Genomic DNA, 26,126 nt, shown 5'->3' with positions numbered 1-26,126 from the left:
AGCGTGTGGAGCAAACGGCGTCCACAAAGTACATCTGTACATGACATGACAATCAACAATTTCCACACAAAGGAAGGATAACGTCCGCACAACTGAAATAGTCTTGATTGCTAAAACAAAGCAGGTGATATTGAAAGGTCGTGACACTTACTTTGAGACAAGAGCTATAGTGATGCATGGTTGGTTATGGTTTGAATTCATATCCAACAATTGCAACCATAGGCGCCGATCTACATTTCTGCCAGTGGGTGCTCGGTGTGTGTGTATTAGTGGTACCAAAATGTATTTCAGTACTTTTCGGTACTTTTCTAAATAAAGGGGACCACAAAAAATGTCATTATTGGCTTTATTTTAACAAAACAAAATCTTAGGGTACATAAAACATATGTTTCTTATTGCAAGTTTGTCCTTAAATAAAATAGTGAACATACAAGACAACTTGTCTTTTATTAGTAAGAAAACAAACAAAGGCTCCTAATTTAGCTGCTGACATATGCAGTAATATATTGTGTCATTTATCATTCTATTATTTTGTCAACATTATTAAGGACAAGTGGTAGAAAATGAATTATTAATTTACTTGTTCATTTACTGTTAATATCTGCTTACTTTCTGTTTCAACATGTTCTATCTACACTTCTGTTAAAATGTAATAATCACTTATTCTTCTGTTATTTGATTCTGTACATTAGTTTTGGATGATACCACAAATTTGGGTATCAATCCAATGTCAAGTAGTTACAGGATCATACATCGGTCATATTCAATCAATCAATCAATCAATCAATCAATCAATCAATCAATCAATTTTTATTTATATAGCCCTAAATCACTAGTGTCTCAAAGGGCTGCACAAGCCACAACGACATCCTCGGTTCAGATCCCACATAAGGGCAAGGAAAAACTCACAACCCAGTGGGATGTCAATGCGAATGACTATGAGAAACCTTGGAGAGGACCCCCCACCCCCCATTGGTACTGCATCAAAAAGTGACATCAGTGTGTAAAGGATATCACCACATGGGCTCAGGAACACTTCAGAAAACCACTGTCAGTAACTACAGTTTATCGCTACATCTGTAAGTGCTACTTAAAACTCTATTATGCAAAGCGAAAGCCATTTATCAACAACACCCAGAAACACCGCCGGTTTCGCAACCCCAATGGGACGTCGATGTGAATGACTATGAGAAACCTTGGAGAGGACCGCATATGTGGGTGACCCCCCCCCCCCCCCCCCCCCCCCCCCCCCCTCTAGGGGAGACCGGATGCATTGGACGTCGAGTGGATCTAGCATAATATTGCGAAAGTCCAGTCCATAGTGGATCTAACATAATAGTGAGAGTCCAGTCCATAGTGGGATATTCAAATTCAAAGTCCTCATGTGTCCAGGGACATATTTCCTGAGTTTATAAACATAACATAAATTTGAAAAAAAACAAAAGAAGATTTTGTGATGTTAAAAAATATCGATGTAATCATAGTAGTATCGACGAGATACGCTATTGTACGTGGTATCATTACAGTGGATGTTAGCTGTAGATCCACCAATGGCGTTTTCTTTATATTGTAGCGTCCCGGAAGAGTTGGTGCTGCAGGGAATTCTGGGAATTTTTTCTGTAGTGTTTATGTTGTGTTGCGGTACAAATATTCTTCCAAAATGTGTTTGTCGTTGTTGTTTAGTGTGGTTTCACTATATGGCACATGTTTATGACAGTGTTGGCATTGTTCATACTGCCACTCTTAGGCCATGTCTACACTAAGTCGTTTAACCCCTTAAATGAATAATTATTTAGCCTAAGCCCCGTTTCAGCCACACTAAACCAGCGCTTAAGGTCCACCTCCTCGGACAAATTTTTACACGGGTAAATCAGCCGTGTAATTCTTGTAATTGATCGTTTACCAAGTGAGTTCGGAGAGGAAGTGACGCCAGAAAGACCACGCCCACACAGGAAGTGACATCAAAAAGAACGCGCCACAGCCAGCTTCATAATAAAGTGGTTTCGTAACTCGGAGCTAACCACTGGAAATATGGAGGCGAGTCATCCAGACATGCCCGTGTTTCTCCTTCTTGGTTGCGAGTTCAAACCCCGGCTGAGTCATGCCAAAGACTATAAAAATGGCACCCTCAGCATCAAGGGTTGGAATTGGGGGTTAAATCACCAAAAATGATTCCCGGGCGTGGCCACCGCTGCTGCCCACTGCTCCCCTCACCTCCCAGGGTGTGATCAAGGGTGATGGGTCAAATGCAGAGAATAATTTTGCCACACCTAGTGCGTGTGACAATTATTGGTACTGTCTACATGTACAGACGCTTGTGGAAATCACACATGAATACCTTAAGAGAAAGCAATTGCAGCTATCTGGGATACAACACTTCTCAGACGGCAAGAGAACTTTCCTGTGTCAGCTGTGTTTCTACTTAGCGTGCTTTGTATTGCCTAGCCGTCGAGGAAAACGGCGAATGCAGTTGGACTGGCAAAGCATAGGGTGAGAAGCTCTGTCATCCGGGAGGAGCTCAAAGTAAAGCCGCTGCTCCTCCACATGGAGAGGAGCCAGATGAGGTGGTTCGGGCATCTGGTCAGGATGCCACTCGAACGCCTCTCTAGGGAGGTGTTTCGGGCACGTCCGACCGGTAGGAGGCCATGGGGAAGACCCAGGACACGTTGGGAAGACTATCTCTCCCGGCTGGCCTGGGAACGCCTCGGGATCCCCCGGGAGGAGCTGGACAAAGTGGCTGGGGAGAGGGAAGTCTGGGCTTCCCTGCTTAGGCTGCTTCCCCCGCGACCCGACCTCGGATAAGCGGAAGAAGATGGATGGATGGATGGATGGATGAAACCTTATCCGAGGGCAGCACGGTACAAAGGTCCTGAGTAGTCCTGAGTTCAATCCCGGGCTCTGGATCTTTCTGTGTGGAGTTTGCATGTTCTCCCCGTGACTGCGTGGGTTTCCTCCTTGTACTGCGGCTTCCTCCCACCTCCAAAGACATGCACCTGGGGATAGGTTGATTGGCAACACTAAATTGGCCCTAGTGTGTGAATGTTGTCTGTCTATCTGTGTTGGCCCTGCGATGAGGTGGCGACTTCTCCAGGGTGTACCCCGCCTTCCGCCCGAATGCAGCTGAGATAGGCTTCAGCACCCCCCGTGACCCCAAAAGGGACAAGCGGTAGAAAATGGATGGATGGAACCTTATCCGGCTTAGTGTAAACGGGGCCTTAGTGTGACATGTATGGTTGTTGAGTAAGTAGGGACTTCATTCGCTCATTAAAGTTAAAGTACCAATGATTGTCACACGCACACTAGGTGTGGTGAAATTTGTCCTCTGCATTTGACCCATCCCCTTGTTCACCCCCTGGGAGGTGAGGGGAGCAGTGGGCAGCAGCAGTGATTTAACCCCCAATTCCAACCCTTGATGCTGAGTGCCAAGCAGGGAGGTAATGGGTCCAATTTTTATAGTCTTTGGTATGATTCGGCCAGGGTTTGAACTCACAACTCACAACCTACCGATCTCAGGGCAGATCTCTAAGGCAGTGGTTCGGTGAGTCGGCTTCAGGGGTTCGGCGGAGCCTCCGCCACGGAGGTAAAGACGCATCCGACTTATCGTGTAAATAAAAGCTTCTCCCTATCAGCGTATTATGGATACCCCCAAACAATGTTCCCTCGAATTTTCCATCTGATTTGCAGGTTGTTTGATTGATCGATTGACACTTTTACTAGCAGATTGCAAAGGAAGAGAATACATTAGAGATGTCCGATAATGGCCTTTTTGCCGATATCCGATATTCCCCAACTCTTAATTACCGATTCCAATATCAACCGATACTGATATACACAATCGTGGAATTAACACATTATTATGCCTAATTTTGTTGTGATGCCCCGCTGGATGCATTAAACAATGTAACAAGGTTTTCCAAAATAAATCAACTCAAGTTATGGAAAAAAATGCCAACATGGCACTGCCATATTTATTATTGAAGTCTCAAAGTGCATTATTTTTTTTAACATGCCTCAAAACAGCAGCTTGGAATGTGGGACATGCTCTCCCTGAGAGAGCATGAGGAGGTTGAAGTGGGAGGGTTTGGGGGGCGGGGTTAAGGTGGGGGTGTATATTGTAGCGTCCTGGAAGAGTTAGTGCTGCAAGGGCTTCTCGGTATTTGTTCTGTTGTGTTTATGTTGTGTTATCGTGCGGATGTTCTCCCGAAATGTGTTTGTCATTCTTGTTTGGTGTGGGTTCATAGTGTGGCGCATATTTGTAACAGTGTTAAAGTTGTTTATGCGGCCACCCTCAGTGTGACCTGTATGGCTATTGACCAAGCATGCTTGGCATTCACTTGTGTGTGTGAAAAGCCGTAGATATTATGTGATTTTCAGGAGGGGCACTGAAATTTGTGAGTCTCCCGGGAAAATCGGGAGGGTTGGCAAGTATGACTGGGAGACGCAACTGCTCTGTACTTCTCTCTACGTCCGTGTACCACGCCGTACAGCGGCGTTTTAAAAAGTCATACATTTTACTTTTTAAAACCGATACCGATAATTTCCGATATTACATTTTAAAGCATTTATCGGCCGATAATATCTGCAGTCCGATATTATCGGACATCTCTAGAATACATTATATGAAACAGTACAGTTTACACAGTACAGTACATCTTCCGAACAATTGACCACTAAATGGTAACACCCGAATACGTTTTTAAACTTGTTTAAGTCGTGGTCCACGTTAATCAATTCATGGTAATGTGTGTAAAGTGTGTAATTTGTTGTGAGTTCATGCACTGTGTTGGTTTTGTTCTTTGAACAAAGTGATGTTCATGCACGGTTCATTTTGTGCACCAGTAAAAAGCATTTTATTTTTCACTAAAGAAGGGTTCGGTGAATGCGTTTATGAAACTGGTGGGGTTCGGTACATCCAACAAGGTTAAGAACCACTGCTCTAAGGCCACTGAGTAGTGTTTGTCATGTTCTCAAAGCCAAGATGATTGTGTCATTCGTTCATTATGAATTATGCACAATGAAATCTTGGTTAGACTTTGTTAATTATAGACTATGTGATTTATGACTTTTCTATTGTGCAAAATGTACCAAACATGCCACAAAATTAACAATAACAAGATAGATTTTTCAAAAATTAATTTAAAGATTGAAAGTTGCCAGCAATCCCAGGTGGGTGCTCCCGAATTTCAGTGCCTCTCCCGAAAATCTCCCGGGACAACCACTCTCCCGGATTTCTCCCGATTTCCAGCCGGACAACAGGCACGCCCCCTCCAGGTCCATGCGGACCTGAGTGAGGACAGCCTGTCGTCACATCCGCTTTTCCTCCATATAAACAGCGTGCCGGCCCAGTCACGTCATAACATCTACGGCTTTTGGAGAGTGCACAACTGCGCACACAACAAGAAGGAGACGAAGCAGAAGAACGAAGAAGAGACAGTCATGGCGACGACGAGTGACAGAGAATAGAACGAGGATGGACAATTCATCCCTAAACTCACTCCTCACCTGCAAAATTACATTTCACAGATGCTGCCCATACCTCTGCTCCTTCAAAGGCTGTGCTACTGGCTGCAAAGCATTGCACATTCAAATACAACAATGAGTAGAGAAGTATTATGTGTGTGTATACAGTATGTGTAAATAAATGAACACTGAAATTCAAGTATTTCTTTTATATATATATATATATATATATATATATATATATATATATATATATATATATATATATATATATATATATATATATATACACAGGTAAAAGCCAGTAAATTAGAATATTTTGAAAAACTTGATTTATTTCAGTAATTGCATTCAAAAGGTGTAACTTGTACATTATATTTATTCATTGCACACAGACTGATGCATTCAAATGTTTATTTCATTTAATTTTGATGATTTGAAGTGGCAACAAATGAAAATCCAAAATTCCGTGTGTCACAAAATTAGAATATTACTTAAGGCTAATACAAAAAAGGGATTTTTAGAAATGTTGGCCAACTGAAAAGTATGAAAATGAAAAATATGAGCATGTACAATACTCAATACTTGGTTGGAGCTCCTTTTGCCTCAATTACTGCGTTAATGCGGCGTGGCATGGAGTCGATGAGTTTCTGGCACTGCTCAGGTGTTATGAGAGCCCAGGTTGCTCTGATAGTGGCCTTCAACTCTTCTGCGTTTTTGGGTCTGGCATTCTGCATCTTCCTTTTCACAATACCCCACAGATTTTCTATGGGGCTAAGGTCAGGGGAGTTGGCGGGCCAATTTAGAACAGAAATACCATGGTCCGTAAACCAGGCACGGGTAGATTTTGCGCTGTGTGCAGGCGCCAAGTCCTGTTGGAACTTGAAATCTCCATCTCCATAGAGCAGGTCAGCAGCAGGAAGCATGAAGTGCTCTAAAACTTGCTGGTAGACGGCTGCGTTGACCCTGGATCTCAGGAAACAGAGTGGACCGACACCAGCAGATGACATGGCACACCAAACCATCACCCAACCATGCAAATTTTGCATTTCCTTTGGAAATCGAGGTCCCAGAGTCTGGAGGAAGACAGGAGAGGCACAGGATCCACGTTGCCTGAAGTCTAGTGTAAAGTTTCCACCATCAGTGATGGTTTGGGGTGCCATGTCATCTGCTGGTGTCGGTCCACTCTGTTTCCTGAGATCCAGGGTCAACGCAGCCGTCTACCAGCAAGTTTTAGAGCACTTCATGCTTCCTGCTGCTGACCTGCTCTATGGAGATGGAGATTTCAAGTTCCAACAGGACTTGGCGCCTGCACACAGCGCAAAATCTACCCGTGCCTGGTTTACGGACCATGGTATTTCTGTTCTAAATTGGCCCGCCAACTCCCCTGACCTTAGCCCCATAGAAAATCTGTGGGGTATTGTGAAAAGGAAGATGCAGAATGCCAGACCCAAAAACGCAGAAGAGTTGAAGGCCACTATCAGAGCAACCTGGGCTCTCATAACACCTGAGCAGTGTCAGAAACTCATCGACTCCATGCCACGCCGCATTAACGCAGTAATTGAGGCAAAAGGAGCTCCAACCAAGTATTGAGTATTGTACATGCTCATATTTTTCATTTTCATACTTTTCAGTTGGCCAACATTTCTAAAAATCCCTTTTTTGTATTAGCCTTAAGTAATATTCTAATTTTGTGACACACGGAATTTTGGATTTTCATTTGTTGCCACTTCAAATCATCAAAATTAAATGAAATAAACATTTGAATGCATCAGTCTGTGTGCAATGAATAAATATAATGTACAAGTTACACCTTTTGAATGCAATTACTGAAATAAATCAAGTTTTTCAAAATATTCTAATTTACTGGCTTTTACCTGTATGTATATATATATATATATATATATATATATATATATATATATATATATATATATATCAGTGACGTGCAGTCACTAGAGGCAGGTGAGACGGGGCCTCACCTGCCATCATGGAAAGAAAAAAAATGTAAAAAGAAAAAAATTTAATTTAATTGTTAAATGTATCCAGTGATTATACTATAAAGTTATTTTCCATTTAACTTCACCAGTTTTAGATTATTTTTATTCAAAATCGCTGAATTTTCACATTTGCCGCTCAAATACTGAGAAGAGACGGTGCGGTGAACAGCAGCCAGTTGAGGCACATCACTCAGTTGTGCCTCAACATGGATTGCGGACTCGGCTAACTGCTGGCCTGCTGTGCAGTGAGACCGTATTGCTATATGAATTATATTATACATTTCCATAGTTTAGTTAGCTGAGGTATATAATGTACAGTGTATTTTGTCAACAACTGTATGTGTGTAACGTATTTCTTGTGCTGAGCAATCATAAAACTGCTGCGAAGACGCACTGGCTGAGGCTTGCGTAATCCCGCCTCCTGGTGCCGGTTAATGCACCCCCTGACGAGAGCGCCACACCAACCAAACCCCACACCCAAACCCTCCACGTGCAAGACCGAATCCACCCCAAAAAAGTCACTTAACAAGAAGCCAAAAAGTGCAAAAACAACAATACTCGCGCCGGAGGACCCGTGAACGACTGCAGGGACACAACATTAGGTACACCTGCAGACTGCAGCACGGATTTCATATTTCATTCATTCACAACTCCTCCAACACGAACATTATTGTTTTTGCACTTTTTGGCTTCTTATTGAGCTGCTGCATTTTTTGGTTGGGTTGTTTATTTCTTTTGAGTAACTTACTTCTACATTTCTAAAAGGGGAGGAATGTAATGGAGTGATCTATGTTTGTCTGTTGCCATCTCCTGGTTAATGTTGGCTATAGCGTACTGTGGTTACTTTTTGGTTGGCCAACGATTTACGTGGTGTTGCGCACCTGACGTCAAGTGTGTTGAGTCTGTTCTGAAGTCTACAGTAAAGAGACGTACTTCATCACCTCGCCTGGTTATTGCCTCCAACTCAATATATTACATAAAGGTAAGACCATAATAACGTTTTTTTTATTAAATGTGCTTTTTTTGTGTGCTACAGTTTGTATGTGTAAAGTTAAAGTTAAGTTAAAGTACCAATGATTGTCACACACACACGAGGTGTGGTGAAATTTGTCCTCTGCATTTGACCCATCCCTTGATCACCCCCTGGGATGTGAGGGGAGCAGTGGGCAGCAGCGGCGCCGCGCCCGGGAATAATTTTTGGTGATTTAACCCCCAATTCCAACCCTTGATGCTGAGTGCCAAGCAGGGAAGAATGCTGGTATGAGCTTTTAAACATAACCCGTTAACTGCTGCCAATCAAATGGTGAATAAGATACTCTTTAGGGTTCATATGTTTGTAAATCTGACTGTGATGAAGTCAGTGCCTCACCAGCCATGAACCTCACCGCACGTCACTGATATATATATATATATATATATATATATATATATATATATACACACCGTAATTTCCGCACTATAAGGCGCACCTAAAAACCTCCAATTTCCTCAAAAGCTGACAGTGCGCCTTATAATCCGATGCGCCTTATATATGGACCAATATTGAGCCACAACAGGTCTCGCAACTACGGTAACTACGCCGACTTCATTTTCCAGCTTCTACGGCTGCTTACCGTAAAAGAAGAAGCGCTTCTTCTTCTGCGGGGGAAAATGAAGTTGCCGGCTGCATACCGTAGTTGCGAGACCTAAACTTTATGTAAAGACCCAAAAATGGCTCCTATTAAGAGACACGCTTATGACACAGAGTTTAAACTCAAGGCGATCAGTCACGCAGTAGAACACGGGAATAGAGCAGCAGCGAGAGAATTTAACATTAACGAATCAATGGTGCGGAAGTGGAGGAAGCAACATGATGACCTGCACCGAGTAAAGAAGACTAAACAGAGTTTCCGAGGGAACAAAGCGAGATGGCTACAGTTGGAGGACAAACTGGAACAGTGAGTTGTTGAACAGAGCAGCAAGTAGAAGTGTCAGTACAATCACTATTTGTTTTGTTGACATTCCCTTTAGCGCAGCTCCATCTAATGGATGCATAACGTAACCCCAGCCTCTACTGTAGCGTTTATTCTATGCGCCTTATAATGCGGTGCGCCTTATATATGAACAAATAATAAAATAGGCCATTTATTGAGGGTGCGCCTTATAATCTGGTGCGCCTTATAGTGCGGAAAATGCAATATATATAAAAATAAATATATATATATATATATAGCTAGAATTCACTGAAAGTCAAGTATTTCTTTTAATTTATATATATATATATATATATATATATATATATATATATATATATATATATATATATATATATATATATATATATATATATATATATATATATATATATATATATATATATATATATATATATATATATATATATATATATATATATATATATATATATATATATATATATATATATGTATATTAGGGCTGTGAATCTTTGGGTGTCCCACGATTCGATTCAATATCGATTCTTAGGGTCATGATTCGATTCAAAATCTTTTTTTTTTTTTTCAATTCAACACGATTCTCGATTCAAAAAACGATTTCAGCAGGATCTACCCCAGTCTGCTGACATGCAAGCAAAGTAGTAGATTTTTGTAAAAAGCTTTTATAATTGTAAAGGACAATGTTTTATCAACTGATTGCAATAATGTAAATTTGTTTTAACTATTAAATGAACCAAAAATATTACTTATTTTATATTTGTGAAAATATTGGACACAGTGTGTTGTCAAGCTTATGAGATGCGATGCAAGTGTAAGCCACTGTGACACTATTGTTTTTTTGTTATAAATGTCTAATGATAATGTCAATGAGGGATTTTTAATCACTGCTATGTTGAAATTGTAACTAATAGTGATACTGTTGTTGATAATATTTAGGGACCGCAATGTCCCTTTGGGACAGAGGACCCTATTGTAATTGTAAGGTTTTATTATTATTATTCCGCCACCTCTTTGAGCTGTAATTTGACACTCTTAACATGCTTCAAAACTCACCATATTTGACACACACATCAGGACTGGCGAAAATTGCCATCTAATCAAAAAACCAAACCCCAAAACTAAAAATTGCGCTCTAGCGCCCCCTAGGAAAAAGCACAGACAAAACTGCTTGTAACTTCCGTTAGGAATGTCGTGGAGACATGAAACAAAAGCTCTATGTAGGTCTGACTTAGACCTAGATTTCATACACAGACATTCTTCAGCAAAAATCAACAAGAAGTTGGCAATTCCCCCTTCAAAACAAAAAGTTAGTAAAAACAGTCACTTTTGCCTCTTTGAGCTGTAATTTGATTCCTTTAACATGCTTCAAAACTCACCAAACTGGACACACACATCAGGACTGGCAAAAATTGCGATCTAATAAAAAAAAAAAACAACAACAACCCCAAAACTCAAAATTGCGCTCTAGCGCCCCCTAGGAAGAAAACACAGACACAACTGCTCCGAGGAAGAAAACTCATACAAAACTGCCTGTAACTTCCAGTAGGAAAGTCTTAAAGACATTAAACAAAACCCTCTATGTAGGTCTCACTTAGACCTACATGTCATATATTAACAACCCCCAGCAAAAATAAACAGGAAGTTTGCAATTTCCCCTTCAAAACAAAAGTTTTGTAAAAAAACGGTCACCTTTTTTTAAACATTATCTCCTCCGAGCGCGTTTGTCGTGTCGGCTTCAAACTAGCACAGGAGAGAGATTGAACCCTTCTGATTAAAAGTTGACCAACGAGTTTTAATTACTGCTCTGGTTTGGATTTTATGTGCCGTCAAAGTCGGTCCCGTCCATCGCTGCTTGCAGCTTTAATCATTTTTGTTTCACTACTTTTGGTTTGTTCGCTGTGTCGTGTTTGTGTCTCCTCTCAATTGCTCTGTTTATTGCAGTTCTGAGTGTTGCTGGGTCGGGTTTGGTTTTGGAATTGGATTGCACTGTTATGGTATTGCTGTGTATTGTTTTGTTGGATTGATTAATTTAAAAAAAATTAAATTTAATTAAACTAAAAATTAATAAATAAATAAATAAATAAATAAATAAAATAAAAAAAGATTTTTTTAAAATGAGAATTAATTCTGAATCGCACAACGTGAGAATCGCGATTCGAAATCGAATCGATTTTTTTCCCACACCCCTAATTGCAACAATGACTTTTTATTGTCAATATCAACTACCGAGTTTAAATTTTTTATGTTTTCTGCTGGTGGTGTGCCTCTGCATTTTCTCAATGAACAAAAATGTGCCTTGGCTCCAAAAAGGTAGTGTGAGGAGTAGAGATAAATGCGTTAAAATGTAATATCGGAAATTATCGGTATCGTTTTTTTTATTATCGGTATCGTTTTTTTTTTTATCAAATCAACATAAAAAACACAAGATACACTTACAATAAGTGCACCAACCCAAAAACCTCCCTCCCCCATTTACACTCATTCACACAAAAGGGTTGTTTCTTTCTGTTATTAATATTCTGGTTCCTACATTATATATCAATATATATCAATACAGTCTGCAAGGGATACAGTCCGTAAGCACACATGATTGTGCGTGCTGCTGGTCCACTAATAGTACTAACCTTTAACAGTTAATTTTACTAAATTTAATTAATTACTAGTTTCTATGTAACTGTTTTTATATTGTTTTACTTTATTTTTTATTCAAGAAAATGTTTTTAATTTATTTATCTTATTTTATAAAAATTTTTAAAAAGTACCTTATCTTCACCTTACCTGGTTGTCCAAATTAGGCATAATAATGTGTTAATTCGGGCAGCACGGTGGTAGAGGGGTTAGTGCGTCTGCCTCACAATACGAAGGTTCTGAGTAGTCCTGGGTTCAATCCTGGGCTCGGGATCTTTCTGTGTGGAGTTTGCATGTTCTCCCCGTGACTGCGTGGGTTCCCTCCGGGTACTCCGGCTTCCTCCCACCTCCAAAGACATGCACCTGGGGATAGGTTGATTGGCAACACTAAATTGGCCCTCATGTGTGAACGTGAGTGTGAATGTTGTCTGTCTATCTGTGTTGGCCCTGCGATGAGGTGGCGACTTGTCCGGGGTGTAACCCGCCTTCTGCTGAGATAGGCTCCAGCGCCCCCCGCGACCCCGAAGGGAATAAGCGGTAGAAAATGGATGGATGGATGGATGTGTTAATTCCACGACTCCATATATCGGTTGTTATCGGTACCAGTATTGGTAATTATCGGTATTGGTAATTAAAGAGTTGGACAATATCGGATATCGGCAAAAAGCCATTATCGGACATCCCTAATCCATCCATCCATCCATCTTCTTCCGCTTATCCGAGGTCGGGTCGCGGGGGCAACAGCCTAAGCAGGGAAGCCCAGACTTCCCTCTCCCCAGCCACTTCGTCCAGCTCTTCCCGGGGGATCCCGAAGCGTTCCCAGGCCAGCCGGGAGACATAGTCTTCCCAACGTGTCCTGGGTCTTCCCCGTGGCCTCCTACCGGTCGGACGTGCCCTAAACACCTCCCTTGGGAGGCGATCGGGTGGCATCCTGACCAGATGCCCGAACCACCTCATCTATATATATATATATAAGAAATACTTGAAAATATATACACCCCCCACCCCCATCTCCCGAATTCGGAGGTCTCAAGGTTGGCAAGTATGGCTCGGGCCTGTGGGCCCCGAATCACCCATGGGATCGGCCAGGGGCGTCACTAGCTTTTAAGGACAGGGGGGGCTTTGCCCCCAGGAGATGCACAGGACGCACACAACTTCACAAACGGCTAACAAAGACTTAGAAATTATTCATTGTTATTATTATTATTTTTTTTTAAATGCACGGTACGAAATGAAATGCTCCCCGGGACGATGGCTTTTAACCATATATTTTCTTTTTCTTTTTATGTATTTATTCATTTTACATTTTATATTAAATGTCTTGGTTTTTCCTCCCTCTGAAAATCCTATTAAATGTTTAATAAGCCATCCTATAATAATAAAACAGCTATTAATGTAACAATACAATAAAACAAATATATTTAATGATGTTTTTTTCATTATTTTAACAATAGGCTTATGTATATTACTTTATATAGATTCTACAAGAAACACAAAACTTAAAAAATAAATGATTAACAATTGCACACACAAGGTTTTGTGCAGCTTCACTCATTGTAAAGGAAGATAATGTGCTTCGTACACCTGCAGGACCGCAAGCAAGGTCGCAGAGGAAATGCGGGCTGGAATTTGAGTGATGTGGGCATTTTCTATATGAACAAGTGGAATGGATTGGATACCGACGCACGAAAGGGGCTCTCTACCTTACGCTACGAAGTGAGGGGAAACATATATATAATAACAGGTTATATGATTATTTATTTAAACTCATATTTGGGCCACTTTATAATGAATATGTCGGCATTTATTTGTAAAAAAAAACAAAAAAACACCAAATTATTTAGGGGGGCTTAAGAATATTTTAGGGGGGCTTGAGCCCCCCTAAAATAGGCCTAACAAAGCCAATGGGATCGGCGCCTATGAATGCAACAATTACTTTTTACTGTCAATATCAACTAACGAGTTTACATTTTTTATGTTTTCTGCTGGTGGTGTGCCTCCGCATTTTTTCAATGAACAAAAATGTGCCTAGGCCCCAAAAAGGTAGTGTGAGGAGCAGGGACGCCGCTAGGGATTTTGGGCGCCATGAAAATAATCTTTACAGGGCCCCCAACACAGTGTCATTATTTATTCTGTATTATAATTTCATCATCATTAGGGGCCTCTCTGGGCCCCCCTCCATCATGGGCCCCTAGAATCCGTCTCCTTTACCCCCCCCTTTTCGGTGCCCCTGGTGAGGAGTCTCAGTCTGCCGGGCCACAATGCTTTGATGCTTATGCAAAAACAATGGCATGGCAAACACGCTGTTTGCTAAACGCTCGCCTCCACGCGTGAAGCAACAGCTATCTTACTAGCATTGCCGCGACGCCTTTTGTTGTCACCGCTTTTTTAATTGATTCATTAACGCGCGCGTCCGTGTGGCCTCCTCGTAGGAGGCTGCCTCCCCCGCGTGCACGCGCGCCGGCCAGAAGCGGCGAGCGTGTCGGGAGCGCGCGCGGGAGGCGGTCCGGGGACTGCCTCGCTTCTGTCGGCTGTTTTTCGCTTGCTGCCTCCGCGCTTTAAATAGCCAGGACGCCGCCGCCGCGTGAGGAGCCCTCTTCTCTCCGCCTAGCTCGGGGGATTAACCACGCCGCATCGCAGCATCGACGACCGAGCCGCCAGCAAGGTAACGTTCGAAGGGATTAAAAAAAAAAAAAAAAAAAAAGTCTGCAAATGTCCCGTGAAAAGTGACGTTTCCCCCCCCTCCGCCGCCAAAGAGGAGAAGGCGAGAGGGGGAGGTGGACGTGTGGGGACGAGCCTCCCTTTGTGCCGAGGCAGGTCACTATGTGGAGGACCGTCCTTCTATTAGCCCCGTCGTCGTCTCCGTGCAAGGGTGGGCGGAGGGTCCGACAGAAACGCCTTCTTTTAATGCGTCTTTTTTTGTTAAAGTTTCCAACTCCGAGGCCTAACCTTCCCCCTTGTTGCCTCCGAACCCTCCAGCGGCGATGGGAACGCAAACGCACCCTGCTTGATTTCGCGTCCTTACGCTAGCTAGCTCCCCCCGTGACGTTCACGGACGGCTCGGTTTCCTGCCCCCTCTTTTGTATGCTGTACCCCCACAATGCGGCGTCTTCGCGGTTGAGAGCGGCGTATTGGCGACGTCGTCGGCGCTTGTTTTTGAAAATGGTGGGGGTGGCATCATAACCTCTCGATGTCCACTGTACGGCTAACATTTACATTTGAGTGACGATATCTCCCACCGCAATGAAACGCCCCCTTCGCCGACGGCGAGCTGTTGTCTACTTTAGATTAGTGACAGATTGCTTACACTAGTGTAAATATATACATTAATATGTATCAGTGTTGGCGCTAGGAATATTCAAAATGGGGTCCCAAGGACCCCACCAAGTCATGAAAATGGGATCCCACTTTTTTGTAGCCGTTTTGAAAACAAATGATAAATGAATGCATTATCCTGGTTAATTTCTGGTTTATACTGTCCAAAAAATATAAATACACATCAAATATTTTATATTGATATCGATTGTGTCTATCCATCCATCCATTTTCTACCGCTTGTCCCTTTTGGGGTCGCGGGGGGTGCTGGAGCCTATCTCGGCTGCATTCCGGCGGAAGGCGGAGTACACCCTGGACAAGTCGCTACCTCATCACAGGTCCAACACAGATAGACAGTCAACATTCGCACACTAGGGCCAATTTTAGTGTTGCCAATCAACCTATCCCCAGGTGCATGTTTTTGGCGGTGGGAGGAAGCCGTAGTACCCAGAGGGAACCCACGCAGTCACGGCGAGAGCATGCAAACTCCACACAGAAAGATCCCAGACCTGGGATTGAACTCAGGACTACTCAGGACCTTTGTATTGTGAGGCCATTGTGTGTATCGCAATATACAGGTATATTGATATCGTTTTATCGGCCGAACCCTAACTACAACCAAGATTATTGTTCCGAAACCGCCGGTCTGTAGTAAGCACAATATTTAAAGTATAAACACTTTGTAGGGCGCAACATAACACATAAAACCTTCTGGAAAATCTACTTCGCGTTTTGAAAACAAATGTTATGTATTATCCTGTTATATCTCACATTCTGTATTGTGTTTAGGCAAAAGGTTGTCATAATCGTTACTAAATTTATTAAAAATTATAATACAAAAGAAAACAAATTTTTATGCATATGTAAATTTATGCAGTTATAAACATTTATTCACTTTCTTCTTTCCTTCGTGGATCCAATCTTTAGCGCTGCCGGTATTTTTTTCTATATTTGTGTTCAATAAGTTGTAGGTGTATTTATTTCAGTATAAAACGTTTTTTGCTTCGATCATGAAATGATAATGGTGTGCCAGGGCATACATGCATATGACACATTCAATTGATTATTCTCACCTGTATGTAGATCATCAGTCGTTTAAAACACGCCACATCTACAAACCCCGTTTCCATATGAGTTGGGAAATTGTGTTAGATGTAAATATAAACGGAATACAATGATTTGCAAATAATTTTCAACGCATATTCAGTTGAATATGCTACAAAGACAACATATTTGATGTTCAAACTGATAAAAAAATTTTTTTTGCAAATAATCATTACCTTTAGAATTTGATGCCAGCAACACGTGACAAAGAAGTTGGGAAAGGTGGCAATAAATACTGATAAAGTTGAGCAATGCTCATCAAACACTTATTTGGAACATCCCACAGATGTGCAGGCTAATTGGGAACAGGTGGGTGCCATGATTGGGTATAAAAACAGCTTCCCAAAAAATGCTCAGTTTTTCACAAGAAAGGATGGGGCGAGGTACACCCCTTTGTCCACAACTGCGTGAGCAAATAGTCAAACAGTTTAAGAACAGCGTTTCTCAAAGTGCAATTGCAAGAAATTTAGGGATTTCAACATCTACGGTGCATAATATCATCAAAAGGTTCAGAGAATCTGGAGAAATCACTCCACGTAAGCGGCATGGCCGGAAACCAACATTGAATGACCGTGACCTTCGATCCCTCAGACGGCACTGTATCAAAAACCGATATCAATCTCTAAAGGATATCACCACATGGGCTCAGGAACACTTCAGAAAACCACTGTCACTAAATACAGTCGGTCGCTATATCTGTAAGTGCAAGTAAAGCTCTACTATGCAAAGTGAAAGCCATTTATCAACAACACCCAGAAACGCCGCCGGCTTCTCTGGGCCAGAGATCATCTAAGATGGACTGATGCAAAATGGAAAAGTGTTCTGTGGTCTGACGAGTCCACATTTCAAATTGTTTTTGGAAATATTCGACATCGTGTCATCCGGACCAAAGGGGAAGCGAACCATCCAGACTGTTATAGACGCCAAGTTCAAAAGCCAGCATCTGTGATGGCATGGGGGTGCATTAGTGCCCAAGGCATCGGTAACTTAGACTTAGACAAACTTTAATGATCCACAAGGGAAGTTGTTCAACACAGTAGCTCAATGATGGAAAGTGTAAGGATGGAAACGACAATGCAGGTATAAATAGAGTAATATAGGGTTAAAAAAATCTAACATATATACGAATATATACATATGTGTACAGAATAATATATATACAGATATATTATATTATGTCTATAACATATATACAATATATACCAATGACCATGTACAATATTACAGTATATACAGTATATGTGACAGCAGCAGCATAAAATAGAGAGTAGACCCAGCAGGAAATAGAAAATAGACATTAAAAATAAAGAGAAGTAGGTAACATGTCAGGTGTCAGGTAATAGGCAGATATCATCTATTGCTGTATGGCGAGTGATTGTACTTACACATCTGTGAAGGCACCATTAATGCTGAAAGGCACATACAGGTTTTGGAACAACATATGCTGCCATCTAAGCGCCGTCTTTTTCATGGACGCTCCTGCTAATTTCAGCAAGACAATGCCAAGCCACATTCAGCACGTGTTACAACAGCGTGGCTTCGTAAAAAAAGAGTGGGGGTACTTTCCTGGCTCCGCCTGCAGTCCAGACCTGTCTCCCATCGAAAATGTGTGGTGCATTATGAAGCGTAAAATGCGACAGCGGAGACCCCGGACTGTTGAACGGCTGAAGCTTTACATAAAACAAGAATGGGAGAGAATTTCACTTTCAAAGCTTCAACAATTAGTTTCCTCAGTTCCCAATCGTTTGAGTATTGTTAAAAGAAAAGGTGATGTAACACAGTGGTGAACATGCCCTTTCCCAACTACTTTGGCACGTGTTGCAGCCATGAAATTCTAAGTTATTATTTACAAAACAAAAAAAAAGTTTATGAGTTTGAACATCAAATATCTTGTCTTTGTAGTGCATTCAATTGAATATGGGTTGAAAAGGATTTGCAAATCATTGTATTCCGTTTATATTTACATCCAACACCATTTCCCAACTCCTATGGAAACGGGGTTTGTACACTTTCATGGCAAATAATGCCAACAAACTTAGAATTTTTCAAGTTAGTTTCAATGTCATTTGATACGGTGGCACTCAATGCCTCTAACATTTCATCTCTGGCTTGGTGATGGCCATAAGCTCTGTGGTCCCCTTTAAGAATGGCGGTGTGTGGGGTGTGTGACGTGTGTAAGTGAGTGGGCGAGTTAGGAGAGGGAGCTTTAGCATGTTCAGGAGTGTTACTAGCATGGTGGATGTCCGCTCGGCTTTGTGGAAAACATAAATAAAGAGTTGTAACGAATTGACGGCCTTGTCATTCCAACCAAAGAGCGGATCTGTGGGGTGTTTCTTGGTGCCTGGTGAGGTTGGATCTTTTGAAAATCAGTCACCCGGTCATAAAGGTGTTCTTGTTCTTAGCCCGTTTACATGGCGTGCAAAATATCTTTCCATCTTCATAATCAATCAATCAATCAATGTTTACTTATATAGCCCTAAATCGCGAGTGTCTCAAAGGGCTGCACAAGCCACAACGACATCCTCTGCTCAGATCCCACATCAGGGCAAGGAAAAACTCAACCCAATGGGACAATGAGAAACCTTGGAGGGGACTGCCCCCCCTGGGCGACCTGTGTAATGGACGTCGAGTGGATCTAGCATAATATTGTGAGAGTCCAGTCCATAGTGGATCTAACATTATAGTGAGAGTCCAGTCCATAGTGGGGCCAGCAGGAGACCATCCCGAGCGGAGACAGGTCAGCAGCGCAGAGACGTCCCCAACCGATGCACGGACGAGCGTTCCACCCCGGGTCCCGACTTTGAACAGCCAGCGCTTCATCTGTGAGCCATTTGCTGAAAAGTGGCTCCTGAAGCCACTTTTCATTGAAGCCTTACTTCTCGGGTTTATTGCTCGCCATGACGAAAACAATAACACACGGGAGTCCTAATACCGGAAATGCAGTATTTGTGATCGATAAAATTTTCGGCGGATCAATATTTAAGAAATTGTACCGGAAAGTGCGTTAATTTGAAGTCGACCAATAATTAATCATTTGACCCGGCAAATATAAACAAAACAAAACACCGACGGAAAGCGATAATCGGTAAAAAAAGAAAGAAAAGAAATCCGCGTCCAGGGGACGCGCGGACTTCCGGAATTTCGCGTCATTTCTGATTTCAATGCGTAAAAAGACACAAAGTGCATTAACACCAACACTGTGTATGTCCTCTCATATTTATTATTTTATTTATTTATGCTGAAATCGTCTCGGTTATGATGACGCCGTCACATGACGTCATGGATTGTAGAGGACATTTTGGGACAGCATGGTGGCCAGCTATTAAGTCGTCTGTTTTCATCGCAAAATTCCACAGTCTTCTGGACATCTGTGTTAGTGAATCTTTTGCAATTGTTCAATGAACAATGGAGACAGCAAAGAAGAAAGCTGTAGGTGGGAAGCGGTGTATTGCGGGCGGCTGCAGCAACACAAACACAGCCGGTGTTTCATTGTTTACATTCTCGAAAGATGACAGTCAAGCTTTACCATTGGCCTGTGGAGAACTGGGACAACAGAGACTCTTACTAGGAGGACTTTAAATTGGATGCGCAGACGCGGTACCGTGAGTACGCATGCAGCTGCGGCTTCCAAACATTTGATCGCTTGCGTGCTTGCCGCTATGTGCATGTCACGTACGTAACTTTGGGGACTTTGAGGAAATATATGTGCTGTATGAACTTTGGGGAGGTGATTGGTACTTTGGGCTGTGGGATTGAGTGTGTTGTGCAGGTGTTTGAGTTGTATTGGCGGGTTATATAAACGGGAGGGGGGAGGTGTTTGTTATGCGGGATTAATTTGTGGCATATTAAATATAAGCCTGGTTGTGTTGTGGCTAATAGAGTACCGTATTTTCCGCACTATAAGGCGCACCGGATTATTAGCCGCACCTTCTATGAATTACATATTTCATAATTTTGTCCACCAATAAGCCGCCCCGGACTATAAGCCGCGCCTACGCTGCGCTAAAGTGAATGTCAAAAAAACGCTGCGCTAAAGTGAATGTCAAAAAAACAGTCAGATAGTTCAGTCAAACTTTAATAATATATTGAAAACCAGCGTTCTAACAACTCTGTCCCAAAATGTACGCAAATGTGCAATCACAAACATAGTAAAATTCAAAATGGTGTAGAGCAATAAATAGCAACATAATGTTGCTCGAACGTTAATGTCACAACACACAAAATAAACATAGCGCTCACCTTCTGAAGTTATTCTTCATTCGTAAATCCTTCGAATTCTTCGTCTTCGGTGTCCGAATTGAAAAGTTGCGCAAGCGTGGGATCCAAAAATGGCCGGCTCCGCCTCGTCGAAGTCATCGGATTCAGTGTCGCTGTTGTTGTGCAGCAGTTCTGTGAATCCTGCCTTCCGGAAAGCTCGGACCACAGTTGTGACCGAAACTATCTGCCCAGGCATTTACGATCCACTGGCAGATGTTGGCGTATGTCGACCGGCGCTATCTGCCCGTCTTAGTGAAGGTGTGTTCGCCTTCGGAGCTGTGTGAAAAAAGCCACCCGGCCTCTTCGCGTAAACTTCCCTTAACCACTCGCTCATCTTTTCTTCATCCATCCATCCCTTCGAGTTAGCTTTTATGATGACGCCGGCTGGAAAGGTCTCTTTTGGCAAGGTCTTCCTTTTGAATATCACCATGGGTGGAAGTTAGCATGGCAAGCTAGAACCACAGTGAAGGATGACTTCTCATTCCCTGTGGTGCGAATATTCACCGTACGTGCTCCCGTTCCACAGTGCGGTTCACAGGAATATCAGTTGCTGTGAAATACGGTAGTAATCCGTGTGCGGATGGAGAGATTGCGTCTTTTTATGAACCGGATCCTTGTCGCGTAGTAGGAGCCATTTTGTGGTCTTTACAGATGTAAACAGGAAATGAAACGTACGGTGATATCCGCGCGTTTTTTCTTCTTCTTCCGGGGGCGGGTGAAGCGCTTCCTGTTCTATGGGGGCGGGTGCTTTCCTTGGCGGTTGCTTGCGTAGAAGAAGAAGCGCTTCCTGTTCTACCGGGAAAAAAGATGGCGGCTGTTTACCGAAGTTGCGAGACCGAAACTTTATGAAAATGAATCGTAATAAAGCGCACCGGGTTATAAGGCGCACTGTCAGCTTTTGAGAAAAATTGTGGTTTTTAGGTGCGCCTTATAGTGCGGAAAATACGGTATATATATGTCTTGTGTTTATTTACTGTTTTAGTCATTCCCAGCTGAATATCAGGTCCCACCCGCCTCTCACAGCATCTTCCCTATCTGAATCGCTCCCACTGCCCTCTAGTCCTTCACTCTCACTTTCCTCATCCACGAATCTTTCATCCTCGCTCAAATTAATGGGGAAATCGTCGCTTTCTCGGTCCGAATCGCTCTCGCTGCTGGTGGCCATGATTGTAAACAATGTGCGGATGTGAGGAGCTCCACAACCTGTGACGTCACGCGAACATCGTCTGCTACTTCCGGTACAGGCAAGGCTTTTTTATCAGCGACCAAAAGTTGCGAACTTTATCGTCGATGTTCTCTACTAAATCCTTTCAGCAAAAATATGACAATATCGCGAAATGATCACGTATGACACATAGAATGGACCTGCTATCCTCGTTTAAATAAGAAAATCGCATTTCAGTAGGCCTTTAATTTGTGTCCCTCACCTAAAGTGGGACAAGCGGTAGAAAATGGGTGGATGGATTGGGGTGTGAATTTTGGGCACCTAACGATTCGATTGTATTACGATTCTTTGGGTGACGATTCAAACTGATTCTTGCAATGTATTATCTGGTTGAATAAAAATGTAACTTTCTCAAAAAAGGTTGCAATGGAGATGGCCTAAAAACATATTTTTTAAATTGATTCTTAAACAAACGTTTAGTTTTTTCTTAAATCGTTTCGTGAAAATTATCATTATATTTAAAATCGGAATAAATACAAATCGGGATTCGGATATGAATCTATTTTTTTGCGCACCTCTACCAAACACCTCCATCAAGGTTTCATATACAAGCTGTAAGTATATATATAAAATATAGTAACTGACACATTTATAACAACGTGATAGTTATGTATTTTGCTCATTTTAAGCATACGGCGACGACTGTTTCTTTCAACAACAGTTACTATCAGTGGCAGACTTCATGAGAGACAACATACATAATAAAACAATCGCATACTGTACAATGTCTGCTCTCACTGGGGTGCCGACTGATGGGATGTTTATATCTTCCCGTTTAGATGAAGAAATAATCAAGCCACCCGGAGGTTAAAAAAAGCAGGTGGGTGCGTACAAGCGTCCGTTAGCGTCTTCCTCGCCATCTCCTATTCCGAGTCGGCTGTCCCAGTTGACCAACTTCTCGGTTTGTGTCCACAACCTTCTGCTATCCAGGTGAGCGACATGATTTATAATCTAGAATCAACTTTCACCTACTCAGAGGCGATGCAGCAGCTCACCGGCTGATGATATGGCAGCATAAATAGTTACCTCTCTGTGATCAATGCACCGCTAAAAGTACAATTCAGCACTTATAATAACAATATCACTAATACTTGGTTAATATTCAGGTCACACAATTTAAATGGAGTATTCTTAGCGCTTTTTGGAAGTTTTTTAGGGGGTTTTATTGGCGCAATAGACGTAACGACGTCATGGCTCCCAATTGCTCCATTGTTGGCTGACTTTTACTTAATGCATTTAAAAAAACATGTTCTTTTCAATCATAAGGATTGTGAATGATAGACAATGCTCCAAAAAGTGCAGTTTCCCTTTAAGCTTCCAGACACAACATTACCTGCCAGGTGTAACAAACTCTAATTATTGTTTATTTAGATGGACAGAAATGGACGAAAACACAAGATTGACGACCACGATGTATCCCACTGAACATCTTCGGGGTCTTTCCCAGACATTCTTACACACAACAATTAAGAGTTGCCTGCAGATATCTTCCACTCGTGTAAATATATGCATAAAATGTGTTACCAATTCACTCAATCCCTGCAAATTTTGCGTGGCCTTGCAACTTTCCCGTATATTTTGTCCAATAGGCGTAATATTCGCCGATCAGATTTCTTTCAGCAAATGGCTCAGATTTGTCTGCGTAGACGATGCAGGAACAACAACGTGTGACAATATATCGACTATTTATTGCTTGAAGCGCAGAATTGTCATAGCCCCGGCCTACTTCCAGGTCCTGTATACAGCGCTAAGTATTCTGGGTATTGTAGTATACAAACATTAAACAACACACCGTCGTCTTCACTTCGTAGTCGACGTGTATTTATATATTTATTAAACCTTTATTTATGCAGGGTAAGGCAATTACAGATTTCCATTTACAATGACCTCACAACATATACATGTCAGAGATGTTGATGATAACCTCATCTTCCCACATTTACAGACAAAAGTTAGCGCTGTAGATCGCTCCCACTTTTCAAGCGTGAAATAAACATGGAGAAAATCTGCAACTTTTGTATGACATAGCAGACCGTGGACAACAAGGAAGCCTTTGGTGGTGGTTCTTTCTATAATTATAATTAATTGTGACTTATTAGTTATAATTAATGAAAACAATACAGTAACCTGTTAATTAATGAACACAATACAGTATTCTGATGAGCTTTGAGTATGTGCTTTTACTGACATATTTTGTCTACTTTTAAACCTGTGGTGTAAAACGAGTAAAACTTATATACAAACCCCGTTTCCATATGAGTTGGGAAATTGTGTTAGATGTAAATATAAACGGAATACAATGATTTGCAAATCATTTTCAACCCATATTCAGTTGAATATGCTACAAAAACAACATATTTGATGTTCAAACTGATAAACTTTTTTTGTTTTGCAAATAATCATTAACTTTAGAATTTGATGCCAGCAACACGTGACAAAGAAGTTGGGAAAGGTGGCAATAAATACTGATAAAGTTGAGGAATGCTCATCAAACACTTATTTGGAACATCCCACAGGTGAACAGGCAAATTGGGAACAGGTGGGTGCTATGATTGGGTATAAAAGTAGATTCCATGAAATGCTCAGTCATTCACAAACAAGGATGGGGCGAGGGTCACCACTTTGTCAACAAATGCGTGAGCAAATTGTTGAACAGTTTAAGAAAAACCTTTCTCAACCAGCTATTGCAAGGAATTTATGGATTTCACCATCTACGGTCCGTAATATCATTAAAGGGTTCAGAGAATCTGGAGAAATCACTGCACGTAAGCAGCTAAGCCCGTGACCTTCGATCCCTCAGGCTGTACTGCATCAACAAGCGACATCAGTGTGTAAAGGATATCACCACATGGGCTCAGGAATACTTCAGAAACCCACTGTCAGTAACTACAATTGGTCGCTACATCTGTAAGTGCAAGTTAAAACTCCTATGCAAGGCGAAAACCGTTTATCAACAACACCCAGAAACGCCGTCTGCTTCGCTGGGCCAGAGATCATCTAAGATGGACTGATACAAAGTGGAAAAGTGTTCTGTTGTCTGACGAGTCCACATTTCAAATTGTTTTTGGAAACTGTGGACGTCGTGTCCTCCGGACCAAAGAGGAAAAGAACCATCTGGATTGTTATAGGCGCAAAGTTGCAAAGCCAGCATCTGTGATGGTATGGGGGTGTATTAGTGCCCAAGACATGGGTAACTTACACATCTGTGAAGGCGCCATTAATGCTGAAAGGTACATACAGGTTTTGGAGCAACATATGTTGCCATCCAAGCAACGTTACCATGGACGCCCCTGCTTATTTCAGCAAGACAATGCCAAGCCACGTGTTACATCAACGTGGCTTCATAGTAAAAGAGTGCGGGTACTAGAATGGCCTGCCTGTAGTCCAGACCTGTCTCCCATTGAAAATGTGTGGCGCATTATGAAGCCTAAAATACCACAACGGAGACCCCCGGACTGTTGAACAACTTAAGCTGTACATCAAGCAAAAATGGGGAAGAATTCCACCTGAGAAGCTTAAAAAATGTCTCTTCAGTTCCCAAACGTTTACAGAGTGCTGTTAAAAGGAAAGGCCATGTAACACAGTGGTGAACATGCCCTTTCCCAACTACTTTGGCACATGTTGCAGCCATGAAATTCTAAGTAAATTATTATTTGCAAAAAAAAAAAAAAGTTTATGAGTTTGAACATCAAATATCTTGTCTTTGTAGTGCATTCAATTGAATATGGGTTGAAAAGGATTTTGCAAATCATTGTATTCCGTTTATATTTACATCTAGCACAATTTCCCAACTCATATGGAAACGGGGTTTGTATTTTGTTTTAAAAAAAATGTTTAAGTCCTGTGATTTTTGAGGTTAAGGAATGCTTTAAACATTGCTAATACATTCATAAAAAATCAAGTTGATTTGATTGATTGATTGAAACTTTTATTAGTAGATCGCACAGTACAGTACGTATTCCGTACAATTGACCACTAAATGGTAACACCCGAATAAGTTTTTCAACTTGTTTAAGACGGGGTTCACGTTAATAAATTCACGGTACAAATATATACTATCAGCATAATACAGTCATCACACAAGTTAATCATCAGAGTATATGCATTTAATTATTTACATTATTTACAATCCGGGGGGGGTGGGATGTGAAGGGGATTGGGGCGGGGGGTTAGGTTAGGTTG

At 41.8% G+C, this 26,126-nt stretch overlaps 1 protein-coding gene across 1 annotated transcript in view; it reads left to right on the top strand.

Moving 5' to 3' along the window:
- The first annotated feature begins 14,536 nt into the window (after positions 1–14,536).
- Positions 14,537–26,126, top strand: part of LOC133603339 (ubiquitin-conjugating enzyme E2 E2) — a 136,353-nt gene continuing 124,763 nt past the window's right edge. Inside the window, exon 1 of the mRNA XM_061956517.2 lies at positions 14,537–14,708. The gene's annotated coding sequence lies outside the window, so the exon portion shown is untranslated. The remainder of the gene's footprint in view (positions 14,709–26,126) is intronic.

This window comes from Nerophis lumbriciformis, linkage group LG04 (assembly GCF_033978685.3).
Source record: "Nerophis lumbriciformis linkage group LG04, RoL_Nlum_v2.1, whole genome shotgun sequence".
NCBI lineage: Eukaryota > Metazoa > Chordata > Actinopteri > Syngnathiformes > Syngnathidae > Nerophis > Nerophis lumbriciformis.
The sequence above is the reverse complement of the archived record's forward strand: the minus strand, read 5'-3'. Positions and strand labels throughout refer to the sequence as shown.